This window comes from Rhinoderma darwinii, unplaced genomic scaffold, assembly GCF_050947455.1.
Source record: "Rhinoderma darwinii isolate aRhiDar2 unplaced genomic scaffold, aRhiDar2.hap1 Scaffold_303, whole genome shotgun sequence".
In the NCBI taxonomy this organism is placed as follows: Eukaryota; Metazoa; Chordata; class Amphibia; order Anura; family Rhinodermatidae; genus Rhinoderma; species Rhinoderma darwinii.
In genome coordinates this window covers 16,778-38,539 of record NW_027463299.1, presented here as the reverse complement: position 1 = coordinate 38,539, position 21,762 = coordinate 16,778, and the positions used below count along the sequence as shown (strand labels likewise).

The 21,762-nt window shown below is 43.3% G+C and overlaps 1 pseudogene; it reads right to left on the bottom strand.

Annotated features, from left to right (window-relative positions):
* Positions 1-21,762, bottom strand: part of LOC142704282 (uncharacterized) — a 39,582-nt pseudogene that overhangs the window by 5,457 nt on the left and 12,363 nt on the right.

The window sequence follows — 21,762 nt, the reverse complement described above, 5'->3', positions numbered from 1 at the left end:
CTCCCACAGCCCCAGGAAAAGGTTAGCGTAAGATGGTGCACACGCTGCCCCCATGGCTGTTCCCTGGAGCTGTAGGTAGAAGTAATCATTGAACACAAAGAAATTGTGTGTTAGGATGTATTCAAGCATCTGTGCAATGAATGCACATAGTGATTTGTCAAGTTCTGATATTGACAAAAAATACTGGACTGCTCTCAGACCATCTTCATGCTTGATGCATGTATAGAGAGACTCTACATCGATGGTGACTAGGAGCATGTCACCATCAATGCTGATGCCGCTGATCTTCTGCAAAAGATCAGCAGTATCGCGAATATACGATGGTAAATTGACCACCAGATTTTTTAAATGGTGGTCAATGAATCTGCATATCCCTTCAGTGAGGCTGCCCCTGCCTGAGATGATAGGTCTCCCTGGTGGAATCCTCTCATTTTTGTGGATCTTAGGCAGCAGATAAAGGGTGGGAATTGTGGGTTCGTCAATTGAAAGTGCCAAGTGGAGTTCTTTGGAGATGACATTATCTTCCACTGCCTGAAGAAGTTTGGCCTGCAATTCCCGTTTAAAGGCCGACAGAGGATTGAAAGTCAACCTCTTATAGCAATATTTGTCTCTCAGTTGTCTATTTGCCTCTGCCTCATACATGACACATGGCCACACTACCACATTACCCCCTTTATCTGCTGCCTTGAATACCACATCTTTGATTTTTTTCAATTGTTTTAAGCTGTTTCTCTCTAGCACAGTTAAATTGTCACATTTAATGTATCTTGGGATGTTATGAAATTCTTGAGTTACAGATTTAATGAAGAGGTCCACCGCGGGGCATAGACTAAGGGCAGGGAAGTTTTTTGATTTTATCCTAATGCATGCAGGAATATTACCTGCAGTTTCATCAGTGTTATGTTCTCCCAGCAAATCTTCAAGCGCCTTGAGTGCCTGCTGTTCCTCAGATGTAGGAAACAGATCCCTGTCCACTGGTTTATTGAACCATTTGTTGAAAATGAGTGAGCGGCCGAAGATGTGTAAATCTTTTACTGCAGAAAATATATCAAAGGCAGCACTGGGTGAGAAAGTCAGGCCCTTGGCTATCAGTTCCAAATCAATTTTAGAAAATACATGTGATGACAGATTAATTACCTTTAGTTGACTACTCGGTTCTCGTGCATCTGGTCGTTTTTTATTGGCTGCTTGTCTTTGTGCCAGTTTTCTTTTAGGCCGAGTGTTAAAGGTAGATCTGTAGGGCATGGTATCGGTTTCACTCTGAGACGAAATGGAGGAGATGGAAGGGGTACGGTTGAGACCACCTAGGGCCTGGTTCCTTCTCCACCTGTATACTTTGTTATTTTGGAAGTCTCCAATATCTCTGGAAAATTTCCTGGACTTAACTTCCTGGATGTCTTTCTCCCACTCCACAAATTGGATATCAAGATTATGTTTGAATTTGGATATACCGTCAACAGACATGAGTGGAAACAATTGTGCCTGTACACTTTCGATCTCTACATCCATGGCCAGTATCATTTTGTGGTTGAGGTCAACCAGAAGTTCCATGAATTTTTTGGAGCCCTGGTTGCATACCTCTTCCCACTTGGAGATGAATTCTTCTTCTATGATAGGAAAAGATGGGAAGATCTGAATTCTTAGACCCCTTGGGACAAGGTCTCTCTGGATGTAATTTTCCAGGAAGGTTTTGTTCCACCACACTTTCATGCGGCGGTGCAATAAATTGGTATATTTGTTCTGAAGCTCAGTCACGTTTCTGCACACATTAAAACCATGTATTGGGGACTCATCCTTAAAAACCTGTTCCATCTGAGAACGCCAGGCACATTCCCTGGCTTTATAGTCCATGGGACCCGATGTACTGGACTCTGTGAGAACACAGAAAAAGTTAAGTATATACAAATACAATACCACCGAAAAAGGGCACAGACACAGAGTAATGTTCAATATAAAGCAACGTTGCTGAACAATATGAGATCTACTGTGTTTGCGTCCTAGGTAATGACCAAGATGACCTTGGTGCATCGATCAACAATTGATGAATCCAACAAAGAAAATGATCGACTGAAGCACAACAAAAATGATAGCAAAAATACAAAATTTTATTGACATGAAACCATAACAAAGGTTAAAACTGGAACAGGGAATGAGTCACTCAATAAAAAGACATCAACCACAAACATGTACCGGATGTAGATGTGACATGAATCTATACAAGCTTGTTAATTTGTTGATACAGCAAAGGTAGAATAGTATACGTGCCTGTGCGGACCTGTAGCTGATAAAGCCTAATGAATGATGGCAAAAAGAAGGTCAACAGGGGATAGAATGCATGTATGTACTGCCTGGGTTGCCTCTATGAGAGTATATGTGTGGCAACAGTTATATGCAGATACCTGAACACAGTGATTGTCTATATATGTATGATAGCCTAGTATATGCCATGGTGTGTATTACAGGATCAGTGCTACAAATAACATACAGCATTATGCATAACCGCACAAAGAGGTAACAGGCCAGTACCAGGCAAGAAAGACAGTAATAGCTGTACAACATACCAGTAGACATGAAGAGGATGTCTGGACCCGACGCGCGTTTCGGCAACTGCCTTCGTCCGGGGTTAGGGTCAAACTGCTAAAATCTACCTATATATGGAGCGTGGCTCAGGTGTTTGCAATAAGAGAAAAGAGGAGGAGGCATGATCAAATGACAAGAAAACGGCGTCTGGTGCGGGGTACCAAGATGGCGCTGCCCCACTTCCGGTCCGCGTCATCAGAGAGGATGTGGGGCGGCGCGGACTAACCACGCCCCCCACACATCTTACTCCGAGTCCAGACAGCGGTTTGGAAGAGGCCAGGGCCACTCCCCCCTCGGACATAGACATCTGATCAGGATGTCATGAACACCAGCGCGCAATCCATCATCGATATGTGCCAGAAGGAAACAAGGAAAAGAGCTTACGATCCGAATGGTTTGCAGCGTATTATGTATTATTGGAAATAAAAAGTAGCAAACAGCGGCTTCTTGTGCTGTAATTTATGTGATGTGTAACATGGAAGAGAAGGAGGGGGAAAGGGGAGGAGGGGGGGGGGATTGGTTGTGATGTTAAACAATAAATGAATGCAACCTGGCAATGGTGAAAGTGATGAGGTGAAAGAATATAATGAAGAGTGTGAATGTGAAGAATTGAAAATGAAATTGTTATGAATGTAAATGATGATGAATGTGAATGCGTGAATGAGGTGACAAATATGAAGTGTGATACAAGTGAATTATACTGGGAATGTGATGAAACATAGTGAAAAACAAAAAAATCAAAAAAATCCGGTTGATGTGTATATGAAAATACAAGTGTAGTGGACACACGATTATATTATAACAGTCAATACTAGGTAACACCTAAATACTAAGTCCAGAAAAACATATTGAAGCCACATGTATTAATACAAAAATACAATACAAACCAATGTCTACACATATAGCAGACAGTATATATATCACTTTAAGTTCTCTATGTTTGTAAAAACTAAACATATGTAATTGTGCCTAATAGAAACTACTAATAGCATTAAATAATTTAATAAGGAACAAATGCACCAGAACATATTATACCAAAGTACAAAAATAACGTATTGGAAGTGAATTATACAAAAATAAAGGATCAAATGATCCATACAAAAATGGAAATAAATAGTAGATGAGTAATATGTAATATGAGATGCAAATGATACCATATATACATAATGACCAATGCAAAAAATGTATATAAAACGCAGTATAGTATATCTTGTTTCCTCTTAGAAGAAGCGAAGAATGGACCGCAAGATGCCTCCTCAGATGAACTCAATAGAAGAATATCATGATTCTGTATATAAGGAAAACACAACAAGAGAGGGTAGTTAATTTCTAAAATGTGACAACAGGGATGAGGAAAAGATAAAAGCCAAGACCCACAAGGAGTCAATGGTTACAAAAACGAAACAAAGCTCAGGGATTCGTTTAATCCATGTGGAGACATTGTCCCAAGGGTCCAGATCCAACGAGACTCACATTGTGCGAGTTTTTGTTTGGTGGCCCCGCCTCTCGTACCACATATAATATGGTCAATCCCTCTCACCTTCAGCTTGGAGGGATCACATGAGTGGTGTGTTCTAAAATGTCGGGCCACAGGTTTCAACATCTCCAAAATTTCTGCCCCTGCTGCTCGCTTTATATCGGCCATATGTTCACGTACCCGCACCTTCAGCTCTCTGGAAGTAAGACCAATGTAAATCTTCGGGCACGGACATACAGCGTAATATATAACGGCTTTGGTAGTACATGTGATGGAATGAGTGATATTAAAAGTTTTACTGCCAGATACATCGGTGAAGGTAGTGACATCTTCTACATTAGGGCACGCTACGCATCTTCCGCAAGGCTTACATCCCCATCTTGGACCCTTGGTCCCGAATGGATATTTATTTTTTATTGGGTCATAGAAACTTCTTACAAGATGATCTTTTAGATTTTTGGATCGTCTTGCAGTCACAGAGGGATATTTTGTGATGAATCTGTTTAGGGAGGGATCGGTCAGGAGGATCGGCCAGTATCTTTTAAGGATTTCCTTCATTTGAGGCCATCGGGAATGGTATCCTGTAATGAACCTGACCTGGTTCTGTTTCTCTGCCTTCTTTTTGGGGAATAGCAGATCATCCCTAGAGGTCCCTTTTGCCCTACGATAGGCTTTTTTGATGGATCTAGCACTATATCCTCGCTCTAGGAAACGATGTTTCAAATCTGCTGCCTGTTTCTCAAATAACGAGTCAGAGGAACATATCCTCTTAATTCGTAAAAATTGTCCAATGGGGACCGCTGAAATGGTCTGTGGGGGATGAGATGAAGAAGACTCCTTGTGGGTCTTGGCTTTTATCTTTTCCTCATCCCTGTTGTCACATTTTAGAAATTAACTACCCTCTCTTGTTGTGTTTTCCTTATATACAGAATCATGATATTCTTCTATTGAGTTCATCTGAGGAGGCATCTTGCGGTCCATTCTTCGCTTCTTCTAAGAGGAAACAAGATATACTATACTGCGTTTTATATACATTTTTTGCATTGGTCATTATGTATATATGGTATCATTTGCATCTCATATTACATATTACTCATCTACTATTTATTTCCATTTTTGTATGGATCATTTGATCCTTTATTTTTGTATAATTCACTTCCAATACGTTATTTTTGTACTTTGGTATAATATGTTCTGGTGCATTTGTTCCTTATTAAATTATTTAATGCTATTAGTAGTTTCTATTAGGCACAATTACATATGTTTAGTTTTTACAAACATAGAGAACTTAAAGTGATATATATACTGTCTGCTATATGTGTAGACATTGGTTTGTATTGTATTTTTGTATTAATACATGTGGCTTCAATATGTTTTTCTGGACTTAGTATTTAGGTGTTACCTAGTATTGACTGTTATAATATAATCGTGTGTCCACTACACTTGTATTTTCATATACACATCAACCGGATTTTTTTGATTTTTTTGTTTTTCACTATGTTTCATCACATTCCCAGTATAATTCACTTGTATCACACTTCATATTTGTCACCTCATTCACGCATTCACATTCATCATCATTTACATTCATAACAATTTCATTTTCAATTCTTCACATTCACACTCTTCATTATATTCTTTCACCTCATCACTTTCACCATTGCCAGGTTGCATTCATTTATTGTTTAACATCACAACCAATCCCCCCCCCCTCCTCCCCTTTCCCCCTCCTTCTCTTCCATGTTACACATCACATAAATTACAGCACAAGAAGCCGCTGTTTGCTACTTTTTATTTCCAATAATACATAATACGCTGCAAACCATTCGGATCGTAAGCTCTTTTCCTTGTTTCCTTCTGGCACATATCGATGATGGATTGCGCGCTGGTGTTCATGACATCCTGATCAGATGTCTATGTCCGAGGGGGGAGTGGCCCTGGCCTCTTCCAAACCGCTGTCTGGACTCGGAGTAAGATGTGTGGGGGGCGTGGTTAGTCCGCGCCGCCCCACATCCTCTCTGATGACGCGGACCGGAAGTGGGGCAGCGCCATCTTGGTACCCCGCACCAGACGCCGTTTTCTTGTCATTTGATCATGCCTCCTCCTCTTTTCTCTTATTGCAAACACCTGAGCCACGCTCCATATATAGGTAGATTTTAGCAGTTTGACCCTAACCCCGGACGAAGGCAGTTGCCGAAACGCGCGTCGGGTCCAGACATCCTCTTCATGTCTACTGGTATGTTGTACAGCTATTACTGTCTTTCTTGCCTGGTACTGGCCTGTTACCTCTTTGTGCGGTTATGCATAATGCTGTATGTTATTTGTAGCACTGATCCTGTAATACACACCATGGCATATACTAGGCTATCATACATATATAGACAATCACTGTGTTCAGGTATCTGCATATAACTGTTGCCACACATATACTCTCATAGAGGCAACCCAGGCAGTACATACATGCATTCTATCCCCTGTTGACCTTCTTTTTGCCATCATTCATTAGGCTTTATCAGCTACAGGTCCGCACAGGCACGTATACTATTCTACCTTTGCTGTATCAACAAATTAACAAGCTTGTATAGATTCATGTCACATCTACATCCGGTACATGTTTGTGGTTGATGTCTTTTTATTGAGTGACTCATTCCCTGTTCCAGTTTTAACCTTTGTTATGGTTTCATGTCAATAAAATTTTGTATTTTTGCTATCATTTTTGTTGTGCTTCAGTCGATCATTTTCTTTGTTGGATTCATCAATTGTTGATCGATGCACCAAGGTCATCTTGGTCATTACCTAGGACGCAAACACAGTAGATCTCATATTGTTCAGCAACGTTGCTTTATATTGAACATTACTCTGTGTCTGTGCCCTTTTTCGGTGGTATTGTATTTGTATATACTTAACTTTTTCTGTGTTCTCACAGAGTCCAGTACATCGGGTCCCATGGACTATAAAGCCAGGGAATGTGCCTGGCGTTCTCAGATGGAACAGGTTTTTAAGGATGAGTCCCCAATACATGGTTTTAATGTGTGCAGAAACGTGACTGAGCTTCAGAACAAATATACCAATTTATTGCACCGCCGCATGAAAGTGTGGTGGAACAAAACCTTCCTGGAAAATTACATCCAGAGAGACCTTGTCCCAAGGGGTCTAAGAATTCAGATCTTCCCATCTTTTCCTATCATAGAAGAAGAATTCATCTCCAAGTGGGAAGAGGTATGCAACCAGGGCTCCAAAAAATTCATGGAACTTCTGGTTGACCTCAACCACAAAATGATACTGGCCATGGATGTAGAGATCGAAAGTGTACAGGCACAATTGTTTCCACTCATGTCTGTTGACGGTATATCCAAATTCAAACATAATCTTGATATCCAATTTGTGGAGTGGGAGAAAGACATCCAGGAAGTTAAGTCCAGGAAATTTTCCAGAGATATTGGAGACTTCCAAAATAACAAAGTATACAGGTGGAGAAGGAACCAGGCCCTAGGTGGTCTCAACCGTACCCCTTCCATCTCCTCCATTTCGTCTCAGAGTGAAACCGATACCATGCCCTACAGATCTACCTTTAACACTCGGCCTAAAAGAAAACTGGCACAAAGACAAGCAGCCAATAAAAAACGACCAGATGCACGAGAACCGAGTAGTCAACTAAAGGTAATTAATCTGTCATCACATGTATTTTCTAAAATTGATTTGGAACTGATAGCCAAGGGCCTGACTTTCTCACCCAGTGCTGCCTTTGATATATTTTCTGCAGTAAAAGATTTACACATCTTCGGCCGCTCACTCATTTTCAACAAATGGTTCAATAAACCAGTGGACAGGGATCTGTTTCCTACATCTGAGGAACAGCAGGCACTCAAGGCGCTTGAAGATTTGCTGGGAGAACATAACACTGATGAAACTGCAGGTAATATTCCTGCATGCATTAGGATAAAATCAAAAAACTTCCCTGCCCTTAGTCTATGCCCCGCGGTGGACCTCTTCATTAAATCTGTAACTCAAGAATTTCATAACATCCCAAGATACATTAAATGTGACAATTTAACTGTGCTAGAGAGAAACAGCTTAAAACAATTGAAAAAAATCAAAGATGTGGTATTCAAGGCAGCAGATAAAGGGGGGTAATGTGGTAGTGTGGCCATGTGTCATGTATGAGGCAGAGGCAAATAGACAACTGAGAGACAAATATTGCTATAAGAGGTTGACTTTCAATCCTCTGTCGGCCTTTAAACGGGAATTGCAGGCCAAACTTCTTCAGGCAGTGGAAGATAATGTCATCTCCAAAGAACTCCACTTGGCACTTTCAATTGACGAACCCACAATTCCCACCCTTTATCTGCTGCCTAAGATCCACAAAAATGAGAGGATTCCACCAGGGAGACCTATCATCTCAGGCAGGGGCAGCCTCACTGAAGGGATATGCAGATTCATTGACCACCATTTAAAAAATCTGGTGGTCAATTTACCATCGTATATTCGCGATACTGCTGATCTTTTGCAGAAGATCAGCGGCATCAGCATTGATGGTGACATGCTCCTAGTCACCATCGATGTAGAGTCTCTCTATACATGCATCAAGCATGAAGATGGTCTGAGAGCAGTCCAGTATTTTTTGTCAATATCAGAACTTGACAAATCACTATGTGCATTCATTGCACAGATGCTTGAATACATCCTAACACACAATTTCTTTGTGTTCAATGATTACTTCTACCTACAGCTCCAGGGAACAGCCATGGGGGCAGCGTGTGCACCATCTTACGCTAACCTTTTCCTGGGGCTGTGGGAGAGGAATCTTTTTTCAGATGACCGGGAGGAATCAATGGCGCGGGTCCTCATTTGGGCCCGCTACATTGATGACATTCTGGTCATCTGGAAGGGCACACATGCAGACCTGGATTCCTTCATGGTTGGGCTCAACATGAATGATATAAACCTCAAATTCACCCATAAAGCACATCCTAGTTGTGTGGACTTTTTGGATGTCAAGATTTTCACTGATGAGAAGGGCTTTATACATAGTGATGTCTTTCGCAAGGAAACCTCTGTGAATGCACTGCTCCACTCTTCTTCATCTCATCCCCCACAGACCATTTCAGCGGTCCCCATTGGACAATTTTTACGAATTAAGAGGATATGTTCCTCTGACTCGTTATTTGAGAAACAGGCAGCAGATTTGAAACATCGTTTCCTAGAGCGAGGATATAGTGCTAGATCCATCAAAAAAGCCTATCGTAGGGCAAAAGGGACCTCTAGGGATGATCTGCTATTCCCCAAAAAGAAGGCAGAGAAACAGAACCAGGTCAGGTTCATTACAGGATACCATTCCCGATGGCCTCAAATGAAGGAAATCCTTAAAAGATACTGGCCGATCCTCCTGACCGATCCCTCCCTAAACAGATTCATCACAAAATATCCCTCTGTGACTGCAAGACGATCCAAAAATCTAAAAGATCATCTTGTAAGAAGTTTCTATGACCCAATAAAAAATAAATATCCATTCGGGACCAAGGGTCCAAGATGGGGATGTAAGCCTTGCGGAAGATGCGTAGCGTGCCCTAATGTAGAAGATGTCACTACCTTCACCGATGTATCTGGCAGTAAAACTTTTAATATCACTCATTCCATCACATGTACTACCAAAGCCGTTATATATTACGCTGTATGTCCGTGCCCGAAGATTTACATTGGTCTTACTTCCAGAGAGCTGAAGGTGCGGGTACGTGAACATATGGCCGATATAAAGCGAGCAGCAGGGGCAGAAATTTTGGAGATGTTGAAACCTGTGGCCCGACATTTTAGAACACACCACTCATGTGATCCCTCCAAGCTGAAGGTGAGAGGGATTGACCATATTATATGTGGTACGAGAGGCGGGGCCACCAAACAAAAACTCGCACAATGTGAGTCTCGTTGGATCTGGACCCTTGGGACAATGTCTCCACATGGATTAAACGAATCCCTGAGCTTTGTTTCGTTTTTGTAACCATTGACTCCTTGTGGGTCTTGGCTTTTATCTTTTCCTCATCCCTGTTGTCACATTTTAGAAATTAACTACCCTCTCTTGTTGTGTTTTCCTTATATACAGAATCATGATATTCTTCTATTGAGTTCATCTGAGGAGGCATCTTGCGGTCCATTCTTCGCTTCTTCTAAGAGGAAACAAGATATACTATACTGCGTTTTATATACATTTTTTGCATTGGTCATTATGTATATATGGTATCATTTGCATCTCATATTACATATTACTCATCTACTATTTATTTCCATTTTTGTATGGATCATTTGATCCTTTATTTTTGTATAATTCACTTCCAATACGTTATTTTTGTACTTTGGTATAATATGTTCTGGTGCATTTGTTCCTTATTAAATTATTTAATGCTATTAGTAGTTTCTATTAGGCACAATTACATATGTTTAGTTTTTACAAACATAGAGAACTTAAAGTGATATATATACTGTCTGCTATATGTGTAGACATTGGTTTGTATTGTATTTTTGTATTAATACATGTGGCTTCAATATGTTTTTCTGGACTTAGTATTTAGGTGTTACCTAGTATTGACTGTTATAATATAATCGTGTGTCCACTACACTTGTATTTTCATATACACATCAACCGGATTTTTTTGATTTTTTTGTTTTTCACTATGTTTCATCACATTCCCAGTATAATTCACTTGTATCACACTTCATATTTGTCACCTCATTCACGCATTCACATTCATCATCATTTACATTCATAACAATTTCATTTTCAATTCTTCACATTCACACTCTTCATTATATTCTTTCACCTCATCACTTTCACCATTGCCAGGTTGCATTCATTTATTGTTTAACATCACAACCAATCCCCCCCCCCTCCTCCCCTTTCCCCCTCCTTCTCTTCCATGTTACACATCACATAAATTACAGCACAAGAAGCCGCTGTTTGCTACTTTTTATTTCCAATAATACATAATACGCTGCAAACCATTCGGATCGTAAGCTCTTTTCCTTGTTTCCTTCTGGCACATATCGATGATGGATTGCGCGCTGGTGTTCATGACATCCTGATCAGATGTCTATGTCCGAGGGGGGAGTGGCCCTGGCCTCTTCCAAACCGCTGTCTGGACTCGGAGTAAGATGTGTGGGGGGCGTGGTTAGTCCGCGCCGCCCCACATCCTCTCTGATGACGCGGACCGGAAGTGGGGCAGCGCCATCTTGGTACCCCGCACCAGACGCCGTTTTCTTGTCATTTGATCATGCCTCCTCCTCTTTTCTCTTATTGCAAACACCTGAGCCACGCTCCATATATAGGTAGATTTTAGCAGTTTGACCCTAACCCCGGACGAAGGCAGTTGCCGAAACGCGCGTCGGGTCCAGACATCCTCTTCATGTCTACTGGTGTGTTGTACAGCTATTACTGTCTTTCTTGCCTGGTACTGGCCTGTTACCTCTTTGTGCGGTTATGCATAATGCTGTATGTTATTTGTAGCACTGATCCTGTAATACACACCATGGCATATACTAGGCTATCATACATATATAGACAATCACTGTGTTCAGGTATCTGCATATAACTGTTGCCACACATATACTCTCATAGAGGCAACCCAGGCAGTACATACATGCATTCTATCCCCTGTTGACCTTCTTTTTGCCATCATTCATTAGGCTTTATCAGCTACAGGTCCGCACAGGCACGTATACTATTCTACCTTTGCTGTATCAACAAATTAACAAGCTTGTATAGATTCATGTCACATCTACATCCGGTACATGTTTGTGGTTGATGTCTTTTTATTGAGTGACTCATTCCCTGTTCCAGTTTTAACCTTTGTTATGGTTTCATGTCAATAAAATTTTGTATTTTTGCTATCATTTTTGTTGTGCTTCAGTCGATCATTTTCTTTGTTGGATTCATCTTCTCATGATTAAGAAGATGTGCTTCCCGTGTAAAACATTTCCCGCACTCTGAACAAGGAAATAATTCACACCCTCCGTGTTCGGTAATTATATCCGATCTATGAGGAGAAAGTGGTTCTTGGTTAAAAGGATTAGACAACATATCTCGGCTGTGATTTCCTCGATAAATCGTTTGGGTGATTAGGTTTTCTCCTGGAGAATATGGTCTGTAATATTTTTCTTCCAATTCGGAATCTGGCAATGAAAGATTTCCTTTGCTGCAATCGTCTGTTGAGAAAAAAAATATATTCGGTCTAAACACTATAACGGCATAACAGTTATCTATAAGTTTCTGTCCCCATTTGTAATGCAAAACACAAAACAGGACATATGCAGTTAACCTATTCACTACCAAGGATATGACTGTTACATGTCGTGCCGTTTTACTGCCGGGTCAATTTTCACAATTTTGACAGACAACACAAATAAAACCTGAGATATAAAATAATAATAATTAAAAAAATCAAATACCCTCATACCCATACATTTTCCAAATGTAGAAATCTGCCACATTGTGAAAATGCCACCCAGCGCTCTACACTCATGGGTGATTTCATACAATTTTTTATCAAAGTCGTTTTATAAAAATAAAATCGATAAAAATTCCCGTGTTTGGCTGAAAGTCAGAGCCAAATGCAGAAGTCCTCCTAAAAATATTTTTGCAAAATCATCACATATCCTCCCTGTTTGGTAACAAAGGATTATAATGAAGAAAAAGGCCCTTTCACATGGGCCAATGATCGAGCAATCGAGCGCTCATATCAACGATTGTTCCCGACCATTTCCCCGTGTGAACCTTACAATGATCAGCCGATGTACGATCGGCTGATCTGCTCGTTTATGCAGCAGTAAATATTATCGTTGTTGGCAGCACATGATAGAAATCTATAGGGACGAACGATCGGAGTAACGAGCGCTTGTCCCCATACATAACCGATTGTTTCTCCTTGTGAAAGGAGCAAACCAGCACCAAGCTACATTATTGATCGGCGCTTCTTTTCATGGTCCAGATCGGGCCGTGTAATAGGAATTTAAGCTCCTGTATCACAACCGCAGAATAAAAATCAGCCTGTTACACTAAGTTCTCCGCCTGCACAGTCTTCCAGCGGCCCCAGCAGGTAATACAGGAACTTTTCTTTATGTTTTCACCCTCCATTACCAATCGGTGTGGATATTTGTTCTCCAATTGTCACATTTAGGAGATTGTAGGCTTTTTTTTTCTACAAAAGGAGCAGTTGGATATGTAATCACCCCCTGAGCCCAATCCAGACATGGTTGAAGCTACGACCATCAGGAATGAATGAAATATTAGAGACTATCATGTAACAAAGAAAGAAAATAGAACACAGTGACATCCTGTAGTCAAGTAAAATCCCTACAACCTGTAAATGGTCTATACGGGGCCATTAGCGGAACTTCATACCACTCCTGGTGGCTAACCAGAATATTACATCTTGAAAATGGTCTATACCTTCCATTGTAAAGGCTCTTTTTGACCCTCATAGTTTTCCATAGAGTCTTCCATGTGCTGCTCCATCCTTACGAATACAGATACAATGTGTACAATATATAGTTTACTATAATTATCCAGGACATCCTCTCCAGTCCTGCCATTATGTGTATATTTGTTGCTGTTATCATAGTTTCGTCGTCCCCAATGGTTTTATACACAATATATCCATCCGATTTTTGAGACAAGGCTTAAAGGGTAACTAAACGTTCCACAAACTTCTGACATATAAAGCAAACTTCTGACATGTCATAGTAAAAGGTCAGAAGTTTTGCTCGGTGGGGGTCCGAGCACTGAGACCCCCACCGATCGATAAAACGAAGCAGCAAAACCGCTCATCAGAGCGCTGAGCCGTTTAGTTTCTGGTCGGCTTTTCTCGGAAAGCCGATGTATCGGAGTACGGACTCATAGACTTTCTATTGAGTCCGTACTTCAACTGCTCGTCTTTCCGAGAAAAGCCGAATAGAAAGCAAGCGGCTCAGTGCTGACATGAGAGCTTCTGCGGCTACGTTTAATCGATCGGTGGTGGTCTCAGTGCTCGGACCCCAAATTTTTTCACATGTCAGGAGTTTGTTGAACGTTTAGTTAACCTTTAAAAGGAGGTTTAAAACACAATATACTGCAATACAATAGTATTGCAGTTTATTGTGTAAGTGATCCAACCATTTTTTAAAAAAATGTAATGTACACATTTTTTTACTAAAAGTACAAAAGACAACATTTTTCCATTAAAAAAAATACATTTACATAATTGCCATAAATTCCGCATGGTGAACGCCATAGGAAAAAAAAAACTTGACAAAATCATTGCATTTTTCTGGTCACCTCGCTTCCCCCCAAAAAATGGAACAAAAAGTGTTTAACATGGTACCAGTAAAAACTACAGCTCGCCTCGAAGAAAACAAGCCTCACTCCGCTCCACTGACAGAAAAATAAAAAACTTAGGCTGCATTCGCCCACAGCATATTGCTACATTTTTGGGCGCTTTTCGTGGCGTTTTTCTTTTATAGTTTTAAGGCCTTATGGCTCTCAGAATCCAGCGACACAAATTTTTTTTTTAACAATTATGCTCCATGCACACGAGGCTCCCAGTAAAAATCATAGACGTTAAACTTATACATTTTTTAATATAGTAACCTATGGGTGACGGATGTCACTGTATGGCATCCGACACATGCACATGTCATGGGTCTTCAAAAGATTTTAAAGGGGGTTTCCCACGAGGGTCATTGGTGACATATCCACAGGATATGTCATCAATGTCAGATAGATGCAGGTCCCACCTCTGGGACCTGCACCTATCTCCAGAACGGAGCCTCCTAAACCCTGTTCTAGCTTTTTGTGCGTAACATGCGAGCTACGCTGTTTCCAAAACTACTATTCCGTTCTATTGGACTTACAGGAACAGCGTAGCTCAGCAAGTTATGTTGTTTTCTCCTTCATGGTCGGAAATCTAAGGGAAAACTAAGGGACCATTTGCAAGACAGACTGGGAAAACTAACAACGCTCAGGCAAGGATTAGAAGGCCAGGGGCCTTCTTATAGACCAGGAAATCGTGCCAGTTGATGGTGATGACGATTTCCTTATTGCGCGCACTGGCCCTTTAAGGCCGGGCGCGAGCGTGCGCGCGCACCCTACGGGACACAGCCGAACGGAGCGGAAGTGAGCGCTGGCATCTCCTAGGAGGGAGACGGGGACCAGCGCTCACAGATCCATGGCTGCGGGCGTCGGGAGGTGAGTGAACCCGACGGCCCGCGGCCATGGAAACTACAGTATCCCCCCTCTTACGCCCCCTCTTCTTGGGGCCAGAGTGAGAGAGGAACTTTTTAATAAGAGCAGGGGCGCTGAGGTTCTCTTCTGGCTCCCAGGACCTCTCGTCAGGACCAAACCCTCAGTAAGCAACTGTGGAACTAGGAGTATTGCTGTAGCGGTTCAGGACCACTGGTTTCAGGAGGGACACATGGAAGGAGTTAGGGATTCTGAGGGTAGGAGGCAGCCGCAGCTTATAGGAGACAGGGTTGATTTGTTGCAGGATCTCGAAAGGACCAAGGAACCTGGGAGCGAACTTGTATGAAGGCACCTTTAAGCGAATGTTCCGAGAAGACAGCCAGACTTTAGTCCCAGGAAGATACTGAGGCGGCACTCTTCTCCTAGTATCCGTCTTACGCTTCATGTGATCTACCGCCAGCAAAATAGAGGACCGGGTCTGTTGCCAGATTTGCAGGAAGTCCCTATATGCAGAGTCAGCAGCGGGTACCTGAGATGAAGTTGATACAGGGAGAGGGACTCTGGGATGTTGACTGTACACGATGTGAAACGGAGTGGAAGTGGTGGACTCGCTTGTGTGGTTGTTGTAAGAAAACTCGGCCCATGGAAGAAGCTGTACCCAGTTATCGTGCTGTGAAGAGATGAAGTGGCGGAGATAATTTTCCATGATCTGGTTGATCCTCTCCACTTGCCCATTAGACTGGGGGTGATAGGCAGAGGAAAAGTCCAAACTCACATCCAGGAGTTTACAGAGGGCTCTCCAGAACTTAGAGGTAAACTGAACACCCCGATCAGACACAATGTGAAGAAGTAAGCCATGCAAGCGGAAGATGTGCTGAATGAAGAGACTCGCCAGACGAGGGTAGGCCGGTCAGCGGGATAAAATGAGTCATCTTAGAGAACCAGTCCACCACCACCCAGACAGTGTTACATCCTGCTGATGGGGGAAGGTCTGTGACGAAGTCCATCGCAATGTGCTGCCAGGGGGCACTGGGTACAGGCAGAGGTTGAAGCAAGCCGGTAGGCTTGATGTGAGTCACTTTGTTAGAGGCACACACCGTGCAAGCCTTAGGTAGCATGGGCCACCAGAAGTGACGAGCAATCAGGTCTTGGGTTTTACGGACACCGGCGTGCCCAGCCAGTTTAGAACTATGTCCCCAGCGGAGAATTATTTTTTTGTCTGCCAACCGAACAAAAGTCCTCCCAGGAGGGATGTCTCTAACCTGCAGAGGATTAGCAGTGACAATGCAGGACGGTTCTATGATGGTCTGAAGGGACTCCACCGAGTCTTCCGTCTCAAACGATCTGGACAGAGCATCGGCCCTCACATTCTTGTCCGCGGGACGGTAGTGGAGCAGAAACTGAAAACGGGTGAAGAACAGCGACTACCTGGCTTGACGAGGATTCAGTCTTTGAGCGGACTGAAGGTAAGTAAGATTCTTGTGGTCGGTGAAGATCAGGATGGGGTGAGCAGCGCCTTCCAGAAAATGTCTCCACTCCTCCAGAGCCAACTTGACGGCCAGCAGCTCCCGATCTCCAATGGAGTAATTGCGCTCAGCAGAGGAAAACAGTCTTGAGTAGTAGCCACATACTAATGCCTTTCCTTTGGAGCTCCTCTGGAACAGAAGTGCACCTGCACCAACAAAGGAAGCGTCCACTTCCAGTGAGAACTGCCGAGATACGTCAGGATGATGGAGGATCGAGGCTGAAGTGAAGGATTTCTTGTGGCTAATAAATGCGGACTCTGCCTCTGGAGTCCACACCTTGGCGTCCACACCCTTCTTGGTAAGGGTCGAGATGGGAGCCGTCAGAGAAGAGAAGTTAGGAATAAACTGCCGGTAGAAATTGGCGAATCCCAGGAACTGCTGTATGGCCCTTAAGCCTTGGGGACCTGGCCACTCCAGGACAGCCTTCACTTTAGCAGGATCCATTTTGAGGCCTTGATCCGAGGAAGGGCAGAGAACTCTTCTCAAAGACGCACTTCTCCAGCTTGGCATATAAATGATTCTCCCTCAATCGTAGTAGAACCTGACGGACATGCCTCCGATGAGTCGTCGGATCTTGGGAGAAAATCAAAATATCATCGAGATAAACAACAACACAGACATAGAGTAGATCCCGGAAGATATCGTTAACAAACTCCTGAAACACTGCGGGAGCGTTACACAGTCCGAAGGGCGTCACCAGGTATTTGTAGTGCCCGTCCCGGGTGTTAAATGCCGTCTTCCATTCATCACCCCGGCGAATCCGGACTAGATTGTAAGCCCCACGCAGGTCTAGCTTAGAAAAAATTTTGGCCCCTCGTATGCGATCAAACAGCTCAGAGATGAGAGGCAGCGGGTATTTGTTTTTGACTGTGATCAGGTTGAGGCCCCTGTAGTCAATGCAGGGACGAAGGGATCTATCCTTCTTTTTTTTTTTTCTTTATCAAAGATTTTTATTTTGAAAATATAACAATACAAACATTTCACGGTTTGTGCAAAAAAAAAAAAAAGTATAAATTTGCACGCAGTGCAATACATTTTAGTGAAACATCATAGTGTAACAACAGTATTCATAGATATATATATATATACACGTAGAAGAACAACAGTAGGAGGTAGCCTCCCACCTATCAGAATTGAATGATAAGAGAGATATAGCAATAACAGTATCATGTTCGCATTAAATTAGTGCAATAGTCAGGGAGACCGCCCCCCCAGTAAAGTGAGAAGTGACACCTATAAGAGCACTTTTTAAGTATATGGACATACAACACATAACATCAGACAACAGAGGGAAAACACATACATACAAAGCGCCTCAGGTAAGTACTAAGATTCATTCAGAACCTGCCATCCAACCAGAGAGGTAGATCAGCACCTTCCCGGAATCTAGTCCATACCATCCAAGTTTGGACGAAGATCCCCGATTTGCCCCTATCAACGGACAGCAACTCCTCCATTCTCATGATCCCGTTCACCTCCGTTACCCATTCCGCCAGGGACGGTACAGTATGTGATTTCCAGTGACGAGGTATCACCGTTCTCGCTGCGGTCAAGAAAAGTCTAAAGATCCCCCTTTTGAGGTGTGGGAGTGATCCAGGAACCATAGAAAGCAAGCCTATGGAAGCCGAGGTTGGAACCTCAGTATTGAAAAGCTTGTTGCCTAAATCAAAAATCTTCCCCCAAAAGGGACGTAGCATGGGACAATCCCACCAAATATGCAACATAGTTCCAGGAGCCCCCCCACACCTCCAACAATCAGCAGACACATCGGGGAATATCCTGTGTAGCAAGGTCGGACAACGGTACCACCTGGTTAGTATTTTGTAATTCTTTTCCTGTGCAAAACAAGACATCGGTAACTTATGAGCTAACAGGAAAGCGGTACCCCACTCCTCCTCAGAGTGTCTAACCCCCATTTCCTCGTCCCATGCGGCAGTAAAAGATAATTGAGAGAAAGAAAATTTCGGCAGAAGGATCCCATGCAGGTGAGACAACACGTGAGAAGGAGCTGTGGGCAAGGACAAGTAGAGTTCCAAAGGAGTCTTAACCTGTAGTAGGACCATACAATCACCTATGGAAGAAAGATAGGACCGCAATTGCAAATATGACCACCAGGTTGACCTCCTCCCCGGGCAGGCAGCAGATACACCCGTCATTGGCAACATGGCACCGTCTGGAGTAAGGGTCTCCGATAAACATCCACCATTTCCTCTCTCCCAACAGAGGAATGTATCAACACCCTCCGCCGGAGGGAAAGAAGGATTATCAAATAGAGGAGTCAAGGGACCCGGGCGATGAACAAGGCCCGTAGTACCCAAGATCCGTTCCCAAACCATGAGAAACTGACGTGTGAGGAAAGGTAGAGGGAGAGATTGTCTCTGAAGGACTGACAGCCACGGCAGAGAGGATAATGCCAGAGGAGACATAGCCTTTTCAATGCGCACCCATTGCTTACCTGACTCCGAACGGAACCAATCCACTACTCTCATAATTATCGCTGCTTGATGGTATCGTTTAAAGTCTGGGAGACCCGCGCCCCGTCTACTTTTGGCCGGCTAAGGACAGTATACCGGATACGAGGCTTAGCGGAGCCCCACACAAACTTAGTTATGGCCCTATGTAAAACCTGGAAAAAACTGGATGGTACTGCAATAGGGACGGTCTGGAAGATATATAGAAATTTGGGCAAGACATCCATTTTGACCGCATTGATACGTCCAAACCACGACATGCGGTTTCCGCCGTATTCCGCCAATTCCTTCATGGTACGCTGTAAGATGGGCGTATAATTCAAAGCATACAAATCTGACTGTTGCGTAGGGACATGTACCCCTAGATATTTTAAAGATTTGGGTTGCCACCTGAACGGAAAAACCTGAGCGAGATGGGCAGCCAGAGGTTGATCCAAAGATATATTCAAGGCCTCCGATTTGGAGTAATTGACTTTAAAATTACTTAGATGGCCAAAGCGCTCAAACTCCTCCGTCAGAGATGGCAAAGAAATCATGGGAGTTGTGATATATACCAGGAGGTCATCCGCGTAAAACGCCAATTTATGATGCTGTGAGCCAATGCGTATACACCCAGTGCACTCTATCAAAAGCCTTTTCGGCATCTATCGAGAGTAAACACATCGGTATCTTATGTCCATCCTTCTTTTTAACGAAGAAGAATCCAGCCCCGGCCGGGGAGGAAGATTTTCGTATAAAACCCCTCTCTAGATTCTCCTTGATATAGGCCGACATGGATAGAGACTCAGGCAAGGAGAGAGGATATACCCGTCCACGGGGGAGAGAGGCATTAGGAACCAGTTCAATGGGACAGTCATAGGTCCGATGTGGAGGCAGCGTCTCAGCCTCCCTTTTGCTGAAAACATCTGCATACTGAGCAAATTGGGAAGGCAATCCCGCCAACGACTGAGGCAGAGGAGGCTTGACAGGATGGATTTGCAACAGACAACGACCATGGCACTTGGAGCCCCATTGGAGAACCTCTCCAGAATTCCAGTCCAGGACTGGGGCATGTAGTTGAAGCCAAGGCATGCCCAGCAGAACAGGATTGATGGCCTTGGGCAAAACAAGGAAAGAAATATATTCAGAATGAAGTACTCCAATCTGGAGCTTCAACAGCTTGGTTTTATAGATAATGGGATCAGGCAGAGGCAGTCCATTAACTGAGGCAACAGCCAGAGATGTCTCCAGGGGAACTGTGGGCAACTGAAGATGATCCACCAGCTCTTTCTGGATGAAGTTAGCAGCAGAGCCAGAGTCAAGATAGGCAGAAACTTGATGCATCCTCTCGCCGGATACCAGGGTCACAGGAATAGTCAATTTGGAAGCGAATGCTCTGTTAGGCTCCGTTCCACCTAGGGTCGTCTCTCCAACCAATTCTAGGCAAGGGGGTCTCTCTGGCTTCTGGGGACACAGACGCACAATATGGCCTCCACACAGACAAAGTCCAGAAGTGTGTCTGCGTTGTTTTTCCTGGGTGGACAATTTGACATAATTGCCCTGCATCGGATCCACTGGTGGGATGACTGAGGGGGATTGCGGAACAGCAGAATCCAGCCTGGGGAGTTCTCTCCCCCGGAGAACCTCTTGGGAACGTTCCTGGATCCTCATGTCGACACGGGAGGCGAGTAGGATGAGATCGTCCAGGGTGGTTGGCAGATCACGAGCAGCCAGCTCGTCCTTGATCCCTGAAGACAGTCCCTGCCAGAATGTAGCCACCAAAGCCTCGTTGTTCCAGGACAATTCAGCAGCCAGGATACGGAACTGGATGGCATACTCGCCCACGGAGAGGTCTCCCTGGTGTAGGGTTAGCAGGGATGCAGCAGCCGAAGAAACTCTTCCAGGTTCCTCAAAGATCAAGCGGAAGGTCCGTAAGAAGCACTGCAAGTCCCGGGTCTCTTGCCTCACATTAATAGTAATTAACCCCATGGGGTTAATTACTATTAATGTGAGGCACATGGAGGTTAAATTCATCACACCTCGTGCCTCACATTAATAAGTGAAAGAAGTTTTTTTGTTGTTTTTTTTTTACAGCGTACACATCATAAATGACACAAAAAAATTGTTGTTCAGGTTATTACGGCCGCACCAATACCGAATGTGTGTATATTTTATGTATTGACTTATTTTTATGTTTATTGTAAAAAAAAGGCGTATGTGTATTTTTTTAAATGTAACATTACTTTATGTTTTTACTTTATTTTTAAAATTTAATATACTGGCATATATCAGAGATATGCCAGTACATTAGCCTGTGTATGTATAGTACACAGGCAGTTTTTAGGACATACCTAAGTATGCCCTAACAGGAAATATGGTAAGACAGACCTGGGGTCCTTCAATAGACCCTGGGCTGTCTGCCCATATATGGTATGGCCCTCGATCGCGTCACAGGAATTCCCTGTGACGCAATCCAGGGGCATCCCCCCTTCTCACTTTCTCCTGAATGCTGCCTTCAGATGTGAT